Consider the following 17035-nt stretch of genomic DNA (forward strand, 5'->3'; position numbering starts at 1 on the left):
GTAATTTTTGTATCTTCACAGCTCTGAGGATGTCATCATTCCACAAAAAACGTAATGGCCGTTGGTGCACGTTTAAAGATTCTGAAAAGACTCGGACATTGTACTCAAACATAACAATATAAAATCACTTGTAACCGTTTTCTTTGCTTACTTTAATTATCAGTCAAGGATTATTATGGAACATTTTATTCACTGTTTAGGGCGTGTGCCATTGATTAGAGCGAAAAATACCAGCTTTAGGTGATTTTCTACATGTTGTACTGGTCCTTCCAGAAAAAAAAACATGTGGCCAGAGGGCAACGCCTGCCCACGTGAGATTGACTGTCAGTCACGATGCCTTCAGCTCTCTATACTTCACATTCATTGTTAGCTGAATCCTTCCCTGAACGCTGCAGAGAAACCGTTACTCCAACTGCCAAGATCGCGCATCACTTAACCAACTTACAAAGCCGCTTACTAAATGTTGCATAGGCGTCGATGTGGCTGAAACAGCGAAGACACGCAGTTATAGGACGTGACGTGCCACGTAGGCAGTTGCGAACGGTCATTCCTCTAATGAGATTCAGTCACTATCCTATCAGAAGTGCACATAGCACGGAACCGGAAGTGCTCAGAACGAAGGAGCAGAATAGAGGTAAGCAGAGGGGCTAGCGAAGAAAACGGGATTAGAATGGAGTGTTCCATGGGCGTCTCATAGGAGGGGGCGAGGAAAAATAACATAATGAAGACATTAGTTGACTCTAAAGCAATTTGAGTGTAAGAAGAGCGTGGGGCTAGACGGGCTTTGGCTTTTGGGGTGATAGGGAAGATGGAATTGTGGCGAGGACGGATAGAAGGCCAGTCTCAGTGGAATGGCTTATTGGGGGCGGATCCGCGCGAGAAAAGACACCTAAACTTTATTTCTGATCTAGGTTTTAAATGCCACACGAGAGTGTGTCTGCTCAACTAAAGAAAATGAGTTGATGGATAATACTCCCACCTGCGGAATGTGAGGTTTGACCGTTAATAGATTTCAAAGATGATGATTCCACGTCAATCGGATTTAGGATCGAAGGTGTGATTAGCAAAATGATCTATTATCAGGGATGACATAGAGGGACATAGCAAATTAAACCAGGCTCACTTAAGGCAACATTAGGATTGGGCCCACCAGAGCCATGCCCAGGCACTGTGTTCCCCATATCTCCCACTCCACCCCGCTTATGATGTTAAGATCATTGGTAGAACTCGCATTTTGTCGTTCGTATGGTCTCGCAGTACTAATGGTCTCATCCTGGCTTTGCAGGCATTTAACTTGTTATGTCTCTCTCCTTAAAATATGTACTGTATACAGCATCGGAGAAAAAGACCTACAGGAAGTGTTCTAGTGTGTCCGCAGAATGTACCGCTGAAGTGATGCTTCATTCACTAGCTATGGGATATTAGTTTAGGGTTACAGATGACAAGAGCTTGTCTCTTATCATTGGCCCCTGTGGATGCTTGACATAGAAGCGTTTTTTTTCACATTCCCCTCACGTCCCGATTTAGTTCCTCTCAAGCGTAGGATGTGGTCCCTACGTTTCCTGTGTGAAGACTTCGATAATTGTTCAACTTTCGTGCACCACGTGTATGTCCGCTTGGAACATTATATCCATGGCTTTATTTTTATCATAGGCATTTGACAACTATAGGCCGCTTCAATGCACTGAGTGGAACTCAAGACAGAAATATGATTGAGCGTGAGAGGGACAGGGTGTTCAAGAGTGAGAGAATTGAAAAAAGACGTTTTCTTATACAGAGAAGTGAAGAAGAAAGGGTGATGGCTGGAAGGGAACGAGAAAAGGGGTTGCGGGGGGAAATACTTTAGGAAGGATAAAGTGAAATAATGAGGAAAGCTGCGAGATTGCTTATCCAAGAAGATAGATTCAGTTGCTTTCTCTGCTTATTTATTCTCTCCATAGTCTGCCCTCCATTCTGTGGATAAAAATACGTTTTTGCTCCTTCCTCAAAAGTATGTACATGTGAAAGTTTTTTTCACCATGCAGAAAAGTAGTTACTAATTGCTCTCTGCCAATCATATTAGTTGTCTAAGCAACATTTGCATGGTGTTAGTGGAGGTTTGCTTAAATGGGTCACATACCAATAATCACAAAAGTAGTGGGGTATTTCTTTGACCCCACCGCAGCGGCAACAGCCCTATTTGAATGTGCTAATGCTTCCATTGTTTTTCATATTTTAACTTTTCATCGTTTCATAATCATGTCGTAAACCATAATTTATGCACTGCTCAATCATGTTCATTTAAGTCGTATCTCTTGAACTTCTCATCATGCACGGCGGATGCAAATTTTCCAAGTTTCTAGTGTAATGGCGGGCCATCCGAACCTCTTGACCAAAAACACGAATAACGCAAGGTTCCATTTAAGCAGTTTGTTTATTTGTCCAATGCATTTCGGACCCGTTGGGTCCTTCGTCAGGGACCATACTGTAAATAACAATAAAACATATATTTAATAACCCCTTATTTAACCCATGATCTCCAATTCTCTAAAACGTACTACGCATTAACATACATGTTATTTAGACCTACATTTTTTAGACATTATCATTCATACAGCGTTTAAACAAATATCCTCCTTCTATCTAATTCATTAGCATAACGTCATTCCCTTCGTGTGTTAACAGAATAAAGACTTTCTTCATTCGTCCTGGGGGTCAACTCAGTATCCTCCCTACATTATTTCCGTGGTAACTTTCCACACCCTTTCAACCCACAGTCTAATTTGCACCTATTAACTAAACCTTCCGTCACCCTTCGTCTATTGTTTCACATTTTCTCTCTAGCTGGGGGTCGCGTAACTACCCGCCCTCATTCTTATTTCTTGAATCTTCACCCTCAACGTACCTGCTCACTTCACATCATCTTCCTGTCCTGTGTGAAAATAGACGCTCTCTCTACTACGTTGTTCTTCGTCATTTTAAACTCCAAGCTCCCGCCTTCATAACTGTGACCCGCCCTTCTACTTAATCCCATTGCATGCACCTGAGTAAACAGACACTCATCGGGGCAACTACATCTCCCATATCACCTTTTGGTGACGTGCTATATTGTCCAATCCAAATTCCCAACGTTATAACATAACAATGTCTCTATTACTCTGAACAATCATTTTTAAACACATAAATGTAAAATGTCCACAGTGAATTCATCGGATAACCATGGTAAAATAATTGTTTTCACATCTTCCACTGACACGTCTAAACAGACTTGCTGGGTGAACCGTATTGTTCCGCCTCGCATGCAATGCTCGATGTTTCCTCATTTTTCTTCTACAAAGAACTTTTCTTCATTGGGTGCTAACCCTTGCAGGGCTAAATTATGACAATATCACGTAAGAAAAAGAGTCGCACACCGTCTTTTTTAAGCCTACTTTTTTTTCGTCTCCTTATTTTCGTCTCCTTATTCATACATCCTTATTTAACCTTATTTTTTTGAAGGGTGGCGTGCTCGCTGATTCGTGCCAAGCCCACACGGCACGTGTAAAACATAAACACAAAAGTAGTGGGGTATTTCTTTGACCGCGGTGTATGAATGATAATGTCTAAAAAAAGTAGGCTTAAAAAAGACGGTGTGCGACTCTTTTTCTTACGTGATATCACATACCAATAATGCCATATTAACACCCATGAAAATAATCCTAGCTAAAGATCTGTGTATGTGATTTCTGGTTGTGCTTGTGATGTGTCCATGAGTAGGTTTTGAAAACTTCAATAACATCCATAAACTGGGATCTGTTGAAACGACTTGGATAATAGGAACTCTCCACACCGCCTCGGCCCCTTTCCGAAAAACAAAAGACTTAGGCAAACTGCCCTCTTCTTTCTCTGGGTTAAAAAAAAAGATAGTTGTTACCCCGTGCACAGCATGCACCTCGGAAAGGCAGGGGAGCCAGAATGCCAGCCATGCTCGCCTCATTTACTACATGTCTGCAGGTTGTGGAAGCAGTGACCATAGAATGCTCAAAAGATGCTCCTCGTTGTGCAAAAGTGGAGCAATTATGAAGTGCCCTTTTATGTTTCATGCCCTGTAAGTTGAAGTTTGAATTTCCACAGGATGGCTAGATAAACGTAGTAGGATTATGGTCTATTGGCCACTGTGAAATATAGGACTACATTACTTTGTTGGTATCAATAACCAAAATAAAGATGTTTTTAAACCCTCGTGTGTAGGGAATAGAATGCTATGTCGGTGCTATAGCTTTCTACTTAATTTTGCTAGTGCTTTCTTTGCTGTGTTTCATTGTTACATGTGCATTGCTCTGCTGCACTTGTAGCTCGGACCTTGCTGTATTGTATTGTAAACAACATTAATTAGTGCATTTACTTGAAAAAGGAATAGTGGTTTCATTTACATGTAGTGTAGAAAGTGATAATTTACACAATATATTATCACACAAGTTAAATGTACTGGAGGGCGAGCCCCTAAACACTAGAAGGGAGGTTGACATCGTTGACTGACAAAAGGTGATCCAATGCTCCTTATCCTCTCTTCCTAAATGGCGGAAGTGGAAAGAGGCCTTGCCACCCTCATTTGTTTCCGAGCTGAATGATTAACAACTAGTAGATGACTCTCATTATAATCCTAGGGAGAAGGCTTGAGTAGGACATTCAGACAACAGGGTGTGCTTAGCTCAATTAATACGTTTAATAAGAACAGCCTTGACATTGGGAACTGGATGAGGCCATTAATCCTGTTTCAAAGCAATTCAAAACAAAACATAGAAAGTGAGGGTATTAAACAAAATAAATAATTAATTAGCTACGAGATAGACTAAAAGAGAGCTGAATAAACATTACAGGTAGAGGGGTTGAGGCAGAAACGTACACCATAGCCACGAGTAAGGACACTAAGAATTTTTCTCTTTCATCATGTTTTTTTCGATCTAGTGGTATCCTCCAGTTAATTTAGCACAATTTATTTAAATGTCTGGAAAATTTATATTGAAACCCTGAAACAGCAGTGAGTGGCTAACTTATTTTCCCAGACTGTTTAAACTTGCTGCCAAATTTTGATGCCACTTCAACTAAGATACGTTAAGTGCTGTTATTGCAGCTGGAGTCCCCTGCCCATTGCTGTAGTTAAAGGAACCAACACATTTTGGCTGGCTTTTGCTGTTTTTTGGTCAACTTATCATTAAAGTATTTAATCATTATAGTATTTAATGTTTTAATTGTTAAGGTTTACAGAGTCGCCATTAAAAAAAAAAAAGGTTTGCTTGAAATCATTCTGTAAACCATGTGTTGAGCACTGTTGATTCCAAACTTTTAGCGAGAATGCCTTTCTTCTATGTCCACGTGTCACTGAAACTTCTGCAATCTCAGGCTGAAGAGCAATGGAACCGACCACATGACTGGTGCACACGCTTGGACCCACGAGGGAGAATGGATTTTAAGACTCTAATCAAATTAGTGCCTTGGTGTAATCGTACTCCATTTTACAGAGCCAGCTTCCCGTTCCGTCTCAAGAATCCGGCCCAAAAACTGTTTACCCTTCCTGGGATACTCTCTAGATCTAGCCTACAAGCCATCAACTATGCCTCAGGGGTGTGAGGGGTTGGTTTAACCAGTTTTACAAATTTCTCTTCTAGCAAACGTCTGAGAGCTGTCAAGAAGATTATATACCTCAATGTCGGCACCAAACAATACAAGAATAGTGGTTACCTTGACTAGGGCTTCCAGAATTTCAGTGATGATGTTACTCAGTCTCCCAGAAGCTAGTTATCAAAGGACAAGTGAAAAACATTCACTCGTCATTCGCTTCAGGGAAGCAACATCTGCATCCAGGAATCTGGTTTTTTTTTTTTAAAACTTGCAATCCTTTGAGGGGTCCAGAATATCCTATTGAGGGTAAAGAAATGGTTCCTTTATAGATTTGCAGGCTTAACCGTATAATATAGTAATTGTAAAGATGCTTGCCACAGGTACGGGAGCTCAGGATTCGGCTCAGATTTTGGTCGTCTCAATCCAGAAGCTTCCAATACTAAATAGAGACCTCTTTTTTTTTTTCATAGGCTGCACGTCCTGCAATCTTAACTCATCTTCCCAAACATCCTCGATTTCCTATCTCTCACTTGCATACCCTGAGGTTAGTTGCACATTTTAAAATCTAGATAAAAGACTGTCAGTCCTAAGCTTGAGTGCCTCTCAGGGTAGCAAACACTGTATTAATATTTCTCCCCATGTTGTTATACCAGCATTCCTCAAGGTATAGCTCAAGCTATCAAAAAGACACCTGGGGTTCCTGGGGAGTCCCAGATAGGTGAACAATCTGAGTAAATAATTAATTCCGAGGTCTTCCTGACTGTGCCTCAGACTAAGTGCAGCTTTCAAGACTTTTATGTGGACTTTCTTAAAATATTTTGGGGCCCCAAAGTTGTATAAAGAATCAGTGGTTCCCAGCTCCTTAGTCATGACTACTAGAATCCTACTCCAAGTTGTACTATTTTTACCAGTAAGGGCTATACCGTTGCATAAGATCTGACATCTTAAATCTACTGGCCAGTGGGAGTTGAAGAGGAAAATGGCAGAACTTCACAAACTGGGTGCTAAGGCGCAATTAAAATCCCTGAAAAGCTTTGCATCATGTGGAATAAGTAAATGTACAGTTACCAGCACTCTAGATGATGATGATGCTTTGATTGAGTCTATTAAAAAGGATACACGCTCCTGTGAAAGGCCTCCGATCAGTTAGAATATTCTAAAGGGGTTGCAATTCTATTAAGAAAAGGAGCAGAGGTGGAGTTGCTGTATTCTAAGACCGATAGCTCAGGGAGGTAGGTCTTGGCAAGTCTGAGATGTTCTAATTATGACTTCATGTTTGCGGCCCTAATGCAGATGATACATCATACTATTCAACTCTCAAGTGGAATCTTCTGGAGTCCCTGCTTCTGGTGGTTGTGGGGGCGACTTTCATACCCTGATGGATACTAATCAACTAGAAGAGATTGTATCCACACACCTAACACAAGGTAGGCCTTAAAAAGTATGTTACAGGACTTTGGGCTGGTGGGTAAGTGGAGGCATCAAATGGGCCAGAAAAGGAGATATACATTACATAGCAAGAAGTATGGCCCCTTTTCTGGACTCAACTACTTTTTCATCAATAACACTGCTGTGGAGAGGGTCTGGGACATATCTCCAATCTTTCAGCTGTGATTCTACTGCTTGAGTGTCCTATCCAGGCGGGGAACTTTAGGTGGACGATCATTTTAGCCCTTCCCTTAGATGCAGGAGTAGGTCAGGGCAGAATAAATTGACTAACGAAGAACTTACCTCCTTAGAGCAAGACATTGGAACCTATGAATAGTGGCTATTAGTCCTGATTTGACATCTCTTCTTCTTTTGTCCCCTGGTTGCTGTAAAAAATATGTGGGTATCTGGAAAGGTCCTGATGAAGGTGGTATAGCTACTCTTCACATACTGCCGAAACGCGAGTTGACCTCATGCTCAGCCTTTTGCTTTGAACATAAGATTCAATCTGGTCGCGGAGGTTTTTCGGTCATACATAACCTCCACCTTATTCAGATGCTGTTTGTATGAAATTTGTGTGAGTTTGAATGTGTTTGAATGGTTGTGAGATGGATGTATTTATATGAGTCAGTCCAGAGGGTATTTTTCTCTTTTCTTTCATGTAAATTTATAGATGTGAATTTGTATCATGTACTTTGATGTAAGTTTTGAAAGGATTTTGCCTTTTATGATTTACAAACTCTTATAATTAAAAACATAAGAAGAAAAGAAAGAAAAAATGAAATTTATAAAGTATACAAAGAAATAAAATAATAAAAGTAATGAAAGTTAACATGTTAAGTGCCACTGTTGTAATTTTATGTAGTAACTAGCCCAGGAGAGATTAAGTCTCCAATATAAGTGATTGATAGGCTACTAGGGAGTATGCTCAGTGTTCTTTGGTTCTTTCCCCTCTTCTCCCTTTGTTGAAAGTATAACCTGTAGAGGGGGGTCCCCTATTATGCATGCTGTTAAGATAACAGGATTGCTGTAGACAAACTTAAAAACAAGCATTACAAATGCAATAGGTCTCGCCTTTAATTAAATTAAAGCCATATGCTTTGCTAAAAAATACCATTAGCAAAGCAAATGGCTTTAACTTAAGCAAAGGCGAGACCTATTGCATTTTTAATGCTTGTTATAGTGGCTGTTCAGGTCCATCCTTCCTCCTGCTCGTGAATGCAAGAAAGCCTATTTTCCAGTCTGCTAGCAGACTGATGATGGGATGTTGACAAAAGCATTGCCAATGCTTGTTTACAGTATGCAGCGTCTTGGTAAGATTGATGTTGTATTTTCTAAATCTCTTCTACAGTTTGTCTAGTGACCGCTAGGAGGCACTAAAATTCAACAAACTTGTGTTGTTTAAACGTGGTGTTGTTTTTAGGTCTTGGCTAGACAGCACAGATGTCAAAGCAAGACATGATGTTTTCAACCAGTGGGCTTCTTCCTGCCCATAGGCTTACCATTTGCTAGCTCCCTTGTCAGTCCTAATCTTTTCTCCATTTGTCCATGGCATGCATGCGTCATGCCTCTTCTTGTGTTAAACCCTCCCCAGGGCGTAGGCCAAGTACGTGTCCTCCCACTGCTCCTGTTTTTAGGAGCTACCTTTTTTTTTGTGTTTGAACGCTGCACATGAGAGCTGTATTTTTACAAGCTCTTTGTCCTTCTAATCGCACCCACCCCACCAAAACCCTCATTGTTTTGTGTTATATTGCCTCTGTTCCTATCCTGCGGTCGAAGTGAACAGCAATGGCCTCCTTTCCTCAACATATCTTGTCCCTGTATGCTTTGTAGTGCTACTCTGTCAGCACTTTTTTTGGTAGTCTGGCGCAGCGCTGCTCTAGAATCGACCTCTTGGAATCACTTAAGCTTTTGTAAAAGCTTGTGCGTGTGGTGCTCACACGCGATTGGCCTTTGCGTCTGGCTTTAGTATGCAATTGGCCAATGGCTTGTGGAGGTCCCAGTTTCTTTGGAAATGTGTACTCCCAGAGCGTTTTGCTCTCGGGAGCCAGCAGGGGCCATCTGTTTTTAATTAGCGTGGCTGCGCTTGTCTCCCACGCAGTGTTTCTCCCCCCTCTTGCAGGCCGTGGTTGTAATGAAATGTATCCTTTGGACCCTGAAGTCACGATCTTCAGGCAGTGGCACGTACAAAAAAGCACAGCGCTGTCATAAACACATTTGTTCCAAATCCTCATCAAAATAACTGTTTTGAACACAGCAGCCACGCTCCGGGGTCAAAGGTGCCGCATATTTGCCCATTTGTAAATGTCACCACTTTGTCTTTCTTTTTAGTTTTCATTGATGTTTTCACCTGATGTTGGTGATGCCTGAAGTCGTGGCAGGGAGGGGGGCTTTCACGTCGCTGGCACAGGCTTGCCAATGAGATGTTCTTCCCGCGCTCTCAGTGCAGATCACAGAAATTACAGACACATTTATGATCTGATAAAATGCCCGCTTGCAGCAGCTGGCGCCCGCCGTTCAAGTGATGAAAAGCTTGCGCTTCCTCTCATCTGCCTAGAAGTGCCCGCCCCCACCATTTGTTTTGAGCTGCCAATTAGCAGCCTGCGCTCTGCCGTGTTTGATCTTTCTTCACGGCCACCACACTCTCTTGGTTACTGTGGGCTAGACCTCCGCCATGAGTACTTCTTGTCCCTCCACTACTTTCCCCCCTACCCTGCCCCAACTCAGACTGACTTCCAGAGCAGCTTAAGGCTTCTTTTCAAAGAGCCCTCGACAAGTCCATTGTGCACCTGTGACTGCAGCGAGCCGAGCACTCCCTGCTTCAGAACACCTGCTCCAGGCTGCAAGGACCGGACCTCATCCTGCCCAGATGGCTCAGGAGGTGGAGCGCCTGCTGCAGGATCTGTGTTTACCATGGAGCCTCGGGGGAGGGGCTGGGAGGGCATTGGGCAGCATACCCAGCAGTCTCCTTTCCGATTGCCACTTTGCTTGAACTTGTATTGTTACATTGTTTAATAAAAACCCTGTTATCTAAGCACTAATTCGATTTGAGGCGTTTCCAGTATGTATGAATATTATTTCAAACACTTGGATTTCATTTCAGAAAAGGAGCTCAGACCAGTCAAATGTCCTCATTTCCAGGCACCTTTTCCCTCACCGAGACAATCAATCATACGTTTGTAAATCAGTTTATAGGAAACGTTACATAAGGCAGAGGTATACAAGGTGTAGGAGCATAGCAAAACACTTATAAGGTCTCAAAGGCGAGACCTATTGGCTATGCCAATGCTTGTTGATTTATTGTTAATACTAAGCGTGGACTTCAACAGGGCTTCTTTCACGAGGCCTGTTGTTTATCAAGGCAGGCTGTTTTTGAGGTTGGGCACACATCCGGAAAACGGCCAGGCCGGGGAACACTTGCGGGAGCTGGGCTCAGGCAGTTGCAGTTCGGGCCCTTGGTTTAAATTTTTTTTTTTTTTCTCCAAAAACTTTTATTGCACTTTTAAGTTCACACAGCTGTTGGCCTACAACCCATCGGGCCGGCCGCCATCACAATCTTGCTAGCAAACTGCGGTGAAATCAGACTAGGATCAGCAAGTCGGATCATGCATCGTCACGCAATTACCACAATTAAAAGGTACAGTACTGTTAATGATTCGTCCGTTGGCACATGTTCTTGGTTTTCTATTTTTTTAAACAAAAACAACACAAACAATTCGAGGAATCACAATATGATCAAGCAGTTTGTTAGAAGGTCGCATCAACTAATTGCATATAGGTCCCTCCCCTGAGTCATCACTCCTGGTCCCACCATCACCCCCATTTAAACTTGTTCATGGGATTAGTTTAGTTTCCTCGGATGCGGTTCTCCCGGTCCTTTATTTACCAACCCTCGAACCCTCTTTATAATGTTTTTGCGTAGGCAGTACCCATGGCCCCCCGCCCCTGTGTTCAGGATGTGTTCTACACCTCTTCCCCCTCCTCATGCGATAGATCTTGCTCATCTACTGGCAAGGGATCACAGATTTCACCTCTATACTCGTTCCACTTAGTCCAAATTTTGTTCCACTTCCCCGGGCATGCTCTGCCAGAGTACACTGCTCTTTCAGTCACCATGACTCTGTCCATGTTAAGGCACCATTGTGACTTCGTTGGGGCGTCTGCCGCCCCCCACTTCTGGGCTATGTCCCGCTTTGCTACGATCAATCCCACCGTGACCCAAAGACGACCATGCCTGGATAAATCAGTAGGTTCCCATACGTTCAGTAGGCATCTACGCGGGTCGGGTAACAATGAGACCTCCAGCGCTTGTGACATCGTGCGCATTATTTGCCTCCAGAACTCTAGGATGAGAGGGCAGTCCCAGATAGTGTGGTAAAATGTACCCTCCTCCCCGCACCCACGCAGGCAGTAAGGGTGTTGCGCCCTAGTAATGTGGTGTAGCATTGTCCTAGTGTAGTATGTCCTATGTAAAACTTTCAATTGTACTAGCCTTAGTCTTGCGGAGATGCCTACTTCCTTGGGTGATGCCATCGCCTCGTTCCATTCCTGTTCGTCCATTTCACAAGTGTCACCCTCCCATTTCTCTTTCAGTAGGGCCAACGGGTCCGGTAGATTATTTAGTAGTTTACGGTAAATAAGGGAAGTCGCATAATCGGCCATAAATTCCGTGAGAAGGCGGTCTTCGAGCGGGGAAGATTCCGGCAACTCGGTGCCGGGGGGTATGGCTGCAAGTAATGCATGGTGTATCTGTATGTACCTGTACCGTTCTCTCTCTCCCATCTCGTATAACTCCCTCAACCTATCAAAAGGTATCACAACTCCCCTTTCCCAGAGGACCCCCACCGTGGTTATCCCTATAGTATCCCAGTGTGAGAAACCCCTGCTGTTTCTCATGTTACCCAGGGCTCGAGAGTCCCACAGGGGCGTCATTTTAGTCAGCTTCCCCTTCCATCCCAGCGCAGCCGTTGCCGTATGCCACAGCGTCGCTGTCAGTTTAGTGGGCCCCACCAATTTGCGCAGTTTAATCCTGTCATATAACGGAGCCAGTAGACTAACCGTACCCAATTGAGTCCTGTCTGCTAGAAAAGCTGGTTCATTTTGTGGAGCGTGCAACCAATGGTTGATGGGTTTTAGCTGCGCCGCCCAATAATACAATTTCAGATTAGGCAGTGCAATTCCACCATCATACCAGCCCCTATGGAGCTTGGTCTGCGCAATGCGAGGAGGAAGGTTCCCCCATAGCAGGGTCGAAACCAACGCTGCGATTTTCTGGAAGAGTCTCGGAGTCACCGGGTAAGGAGTATTTTCAAGTATATACAAAAATCGGGGGAGGGACATCATTTTGTATAATGCTGCCCTTCCCAGTAGCGTTAGGGGCAGTCCCGCCCAAAACTGAACATCTTGTTTGAGTCGCGCCATAGAAGGACCTAGATTTTTATCCATAAATTCCGCTGGGTCCCTCGTTACATGTATACCTAAGTATTTAAAGGAGGATCCAGCCGCCCTTAGGGGGCAGTCCAACGATAGCGCTGGAGTCGGACCCTTCAGAACATACATCTCTGACTTGTTCCAGTTTAATGTATACCCCGACACTGCACCGTGTTCATCACAGAGTTGTAGGAGCGCTGGTATCCCCTGCTCAGGGTTAGTTAAGTAGACTAGCATTTCATCGGCATAGAGGGAGAGCCGGTCCTCCCATCCCTCCTCCCAACGTATCCCCGTCAGCAGCGGGGATGACCGTATTAAGGTGGCCAGAGGTTCCAGGGAAATTGCAAAGAGCACTGGCGATAGGGGGCAACCCTGACGAGTGCCTCTCCCTAAATGGAATGAACTGGAGATATGGCCATTCGCTACTACCTGTGCTTCCGGGTCTGCATAGAGCAACTTAATCCAGGCAATGAATTTGGGGCCGAATCCCAAATGAGACAGGACTTCGAACAAGTAATTCCATTCTACGAGGTCAAAGGCCATCTTGGCGTCCAGGCTCAAGATAACCGCTTGTGTTGGTAACAAGTCTGCCCTAGCCAGCGCCCCATGCAGTCTGCGCAGATTCAGCGCCGTATTTCTATGTGGCATAAAACCGGATTGATCCGGATGTATGAGGTCCGACAGATGTGGCAGAATCCTGTTCGCCAAGAGCTTGGCGAGGATTTTGGTCTCTGCATTAAGCAGTGAGATGGGCCGATACCAGGAGCATTCTTCCGGTGGTTTCCCCGGCTTGGGGATTGCTATAATCGAGGCCAATCTCTGATCTGGTGGCAGTACCCCTTTCTCTAAACAGTCCGTGAACATTGCCAGCAGATGTGTACTAAGGCTCTCCGAGGCCGATTGATACCATTCTATAGGTATGCCGTTCGGTCCGAGCGCTTTGCCCGGGTTTAAAGCATGTATAGTCCGCTGGATCTCATCCTCAGTGATGTCTGCGTCTAATTCTGTCGCCGCCTCCGAGGATAGGGCTTGGACCTCGATACGTTCTAAGGCTGCTCTGGCAATCTCAGGTGTTACCACGTGCTCAGGGGTGTACACTTCCTTAAAGTGGGTCGCAAGCACTTCTACTATGCGTTCCGGGTTCGTGTGTAACACCCCCCAGCTATCCCTCACTTGTTGGATTCCTCTAGAGCTGCCCCCTTTCTTATTGATTTTTTGTGTGAAGTGGAACTGCACTCCTGTACTCAATTATTAGAATGAGTTATGTGGATGGTGAAGAAATCTTAGCGTGCTTACTAGTGTGAGGGTTGTGTGCCAAACTCCCTCCTAAGTAACAAACATGTAAATACAAGCCCTGGGCAACCCAGGACTGCTAGTCGCACAGCGATTGGGCTAAACACCTCTGTAAATTAAATGGAATTTTTCACAAGTATTCAAATTTCAGTTCAACATTTATTTTTCAAAAGGAGATTATCTGTATCTTCCACTTTATACATCGAAAAATATATTTGTGTATACTTGTTTCACAAAATATTCATGGTCAAAAACATGGAACACTTGAAAATATTAACACAACATATTTCCAGTCCAACTGAAATTGTAATAAAGATTCATCAATAATTGAAATTCGAAAAGCAAAACCCAATGCATTTCGGGTACATAGAGCACCCTTCTTCAGGGGATTAAATAGTTGCAAGCAAAATTCAGTAATCCTTGAGTGATTGGTCGTTCAAATTGCAGATTCAACAGGATCTAAAAAACAACAACAAACCCAAATTCTATTGAATGATTCCATATGTACAGGTTACATCTCGCAAGTGCGTGCTGGAGTGAACACTGCAGAAAAAAAGCTTCTAAAAGTACACGCCACCATAAGACACCCGTGTTTCATGGAGCCAACACTAAAAGTGTACAAGTCTAAACAACTTGTAGAAAAAACGAGTTTAAGTAGAAATATTTACGTGCTCGTAAAGGAAAAACATGCTCCTCACTGTGACAGCTTATAAAGACGTGCTGATAATAATTACACCAGGTGAACTACTGTTACCCTTTAACCCTGAGTAGCCTAAAGAAAACAGTGAAGTACGTACGGTCCTATTAGCAACTTTTGATCGCTCTTAGTTATTTGTTCTGCGAAAGGCCTCTCTGTGCCAACACCTGAATAATACATAAGTAACGGTCCATTACTACTACCATCCGACATACGTTGAATGAATCACTACTAAATCCTAACCAAATAACTTCTCTTACCGCCACTCTTCCAAACGAATCCACGCACTGTTCCGTGGTGTTTGACCTGCTGCTCTCTGTGTTTAAATGAAAACTTATGGTGAGTTATCTATAGCGCGGCAGCCGCCCTAGCCTAGAGTTTCAAACGTTACACGATACAAACACTAACCTAGCGCCTCCAACAACGGCGTCCTGAAGGATTTCCCGGTGCGAGTCCGCCCTGTCGATCACATGGTGCGGAACTCGCCCGGCGTTTACTTCCTCGATCGACACAAAGAAGGGACTATCTATGCGCTTCAAAAATAATCCTCACTATTAATGGCAGTCTTATTACTTTCTGCCTTCTACATGCTGTACTCCTAAGCTTCACGTATCATGGTGATCTACAAATGGACCCATCTGAAGTGTCATGAGTTATTGTAAATAGTGAAGCGCGACGTCCTTAAAAAAATAATAATTATAAACATATCCTCATGTTTGTGGTATTACGAGATTGTATGGCAACCTATGCCCTAATATTGAAAATTCCTACTTTATACATACGCTAAATATACGAATGTCTGAGAGAGCCAACTATATGTAAAAAGGGTGTTACGTGTGCTAAAATAAGTAAAGAGTGCATCTAACCAGAAAATTCAAGTGTAAAAAGACTCTGATTACCATAGACACATTCATTGTGCTATTAGCTCAATCGTGTGCTGGCTGAAACTCAAAATAGGTAGAGAAAAGATAAAAAGATAAAAAAGGAAAAGTGGATAGCACAAGTTAGTTTCAAGACTCAGTGTTCCTCCTTACAATCTAATGTACATACTGTTATGAGATTTAAAGAAAACACACAAGTTCGTAATGATCATTTAAACCATTCGGATTGATTGTTCCTAAGAATTTGATCCAATGTGTTTCCCTTCTAGCTAGAAGTGTATGCAAATCCAATCCTGGACGACGCTCTATACATTCCAAAACTGTGTACCTTAATTGGGGAATTGTGTGTTTTGCTTCTACCCAATGTCTTGCCAATGGAGAAGTTGTGGTGCGATTCCTAATGCGACTTTTATGTTCTACTATGCGAGTCTTTATTTTGCGACTCGTGCGCCCCACGTAAACTAGTCCGCAAGGACACTTGATCGCATATACAACTCCTTCTGTGTTGCAATCTGCATTATGTCTTAATTTAACGCTCACCCCTGAGTGCGGGTGAGGAAATTGATCACCTGTGATGACGTTACCACATTGTCCGCAGTTATAACATTTCATCATTCCCCTCTCTCTTTGTCGGGTGGTTCTTATTGGAAGTTTCAAGAATTCCCTTAGATTTTTAGTTCTAGTGTGTGCGAAAAGAGGACTGCCATGGAAAACTGTTTTAAAGTCAGGTTCATTTTCGATTAGTTCCCAACGGTTCCTAATTGCTGTTTTGATTTGTGTTGCTTGCGTGGAATTCTTAAGAACAAATACCTCACGTTGCATGGGTATTTTTTCTCTGGGAGTTAAAAGTTCATCCCGAGTTTTTCTTGATGTTACTTGTACGGCTTCATTGAGTATTTTCTCTGGGTAACCTCGCTCTTTGTATTGTTGCTTCTGTATTGTGATCCCTTCCTCGCTTCGTGCATCATCCGATGTTATTCTCTTGATTCGCATCATCTGTGAAATCGGGAGGTGTTTTTTCAGACTATAAGGATGCGCACTCGAGAAGAGCAGTGCGTTGTTCACGTCTGTTGGCTTCCTGTATACTGACGTGGATAGCCCTGTTGGTGTTTTGCTTATTTCAATGTCCAAAAAATGGATCTTCTGTTTTTCTATGCTATGTGTGAATTGAATGCGAGGATTCCGTTCATTCAATTTGCAAATACTCTCTTCCAATTCATCTCTGGTACCTGTCCAGATGACTAAGATGTCATCTATGTACCTCAAGAAAACTGCTGCATGTTTTTTCCACATATCATCGTTGAGTATAAATTGATCCTCAAAATGGGCCATATAGGTATTGGCGTACGATGGAGCTCCAGGAAAACCCATCGCTGTTCCTGTGCGTTGTATGAAGAAGTTTTCCATCCAGACAAAATAGTTGTTGTAAAGTGCAAAATGTAATAGTTCTAGTAGGAACACTGCCTTATCGTGATCAATTTCAGAATTTAACAGCCGCCATTCTATTGCCTCCAATCCTTCTTTGTGTGCGATAGAGGTGTATAGTGCAACTACGTCAATAGTGCAGAGCCAGATGTCATTCGCAAAAAAGATGTTTTTGTGATTCCAGTTTCAGTAAACAATCCGTAGTGTCCTTAACGTATGTCTTCCAGGATTGGACCAACGGTTGGAGGTAAAAGTCAAGATAGTATCCAAGAGACTCGTGGATAGATCCACACCCTGCTAC

General features: G+C 43.1%; 1 protein-coding gene across 4 annotated transcripts in view; it reads left to right on the forward strand.

The window, feature by feature from the left end:
• The first annotated feature begins 533 nt into the window (after window positions 1–533).
• The window catches only part of YKT6 (YKT6 vesicular SNARE protein), a 126284-nt gene continuing 109782 nt past the window's right edge, over window positions 534–17035 (forward strand). The window contains exons 1-2 of one of the 4 annotated variants that reach the window (XM_078666756.1): window positions 603–634; window positions 6874–7007. The gene's annotated coding sequence lies outside the window, so the exon portion shown is untranslated. Of the gene's footprint in view, window positions 635–661; window positions 757–6055; window positions 6125–6873; window positions 7008–17035 lie in introns of those variants that run through there. The other 3 variants (XM_078666757.1, XM_078666755.1, XM_078666758.1) reach the window with 3 other exon arrangements.

The sequence above is a fragment of the Lissotriton helveticus genome, chromosome 11, assembly GCF_964261635.1.
Source record: "Lissotriton helveticus chromosome 11, aLisHel1.1, whole genome shotgun sequence".
NCBI lineage: Eukaryota > Metazoa > Chordata > Amphibia > Caudata > Salamandridae > Lissotriton > Lissotriton helveticus.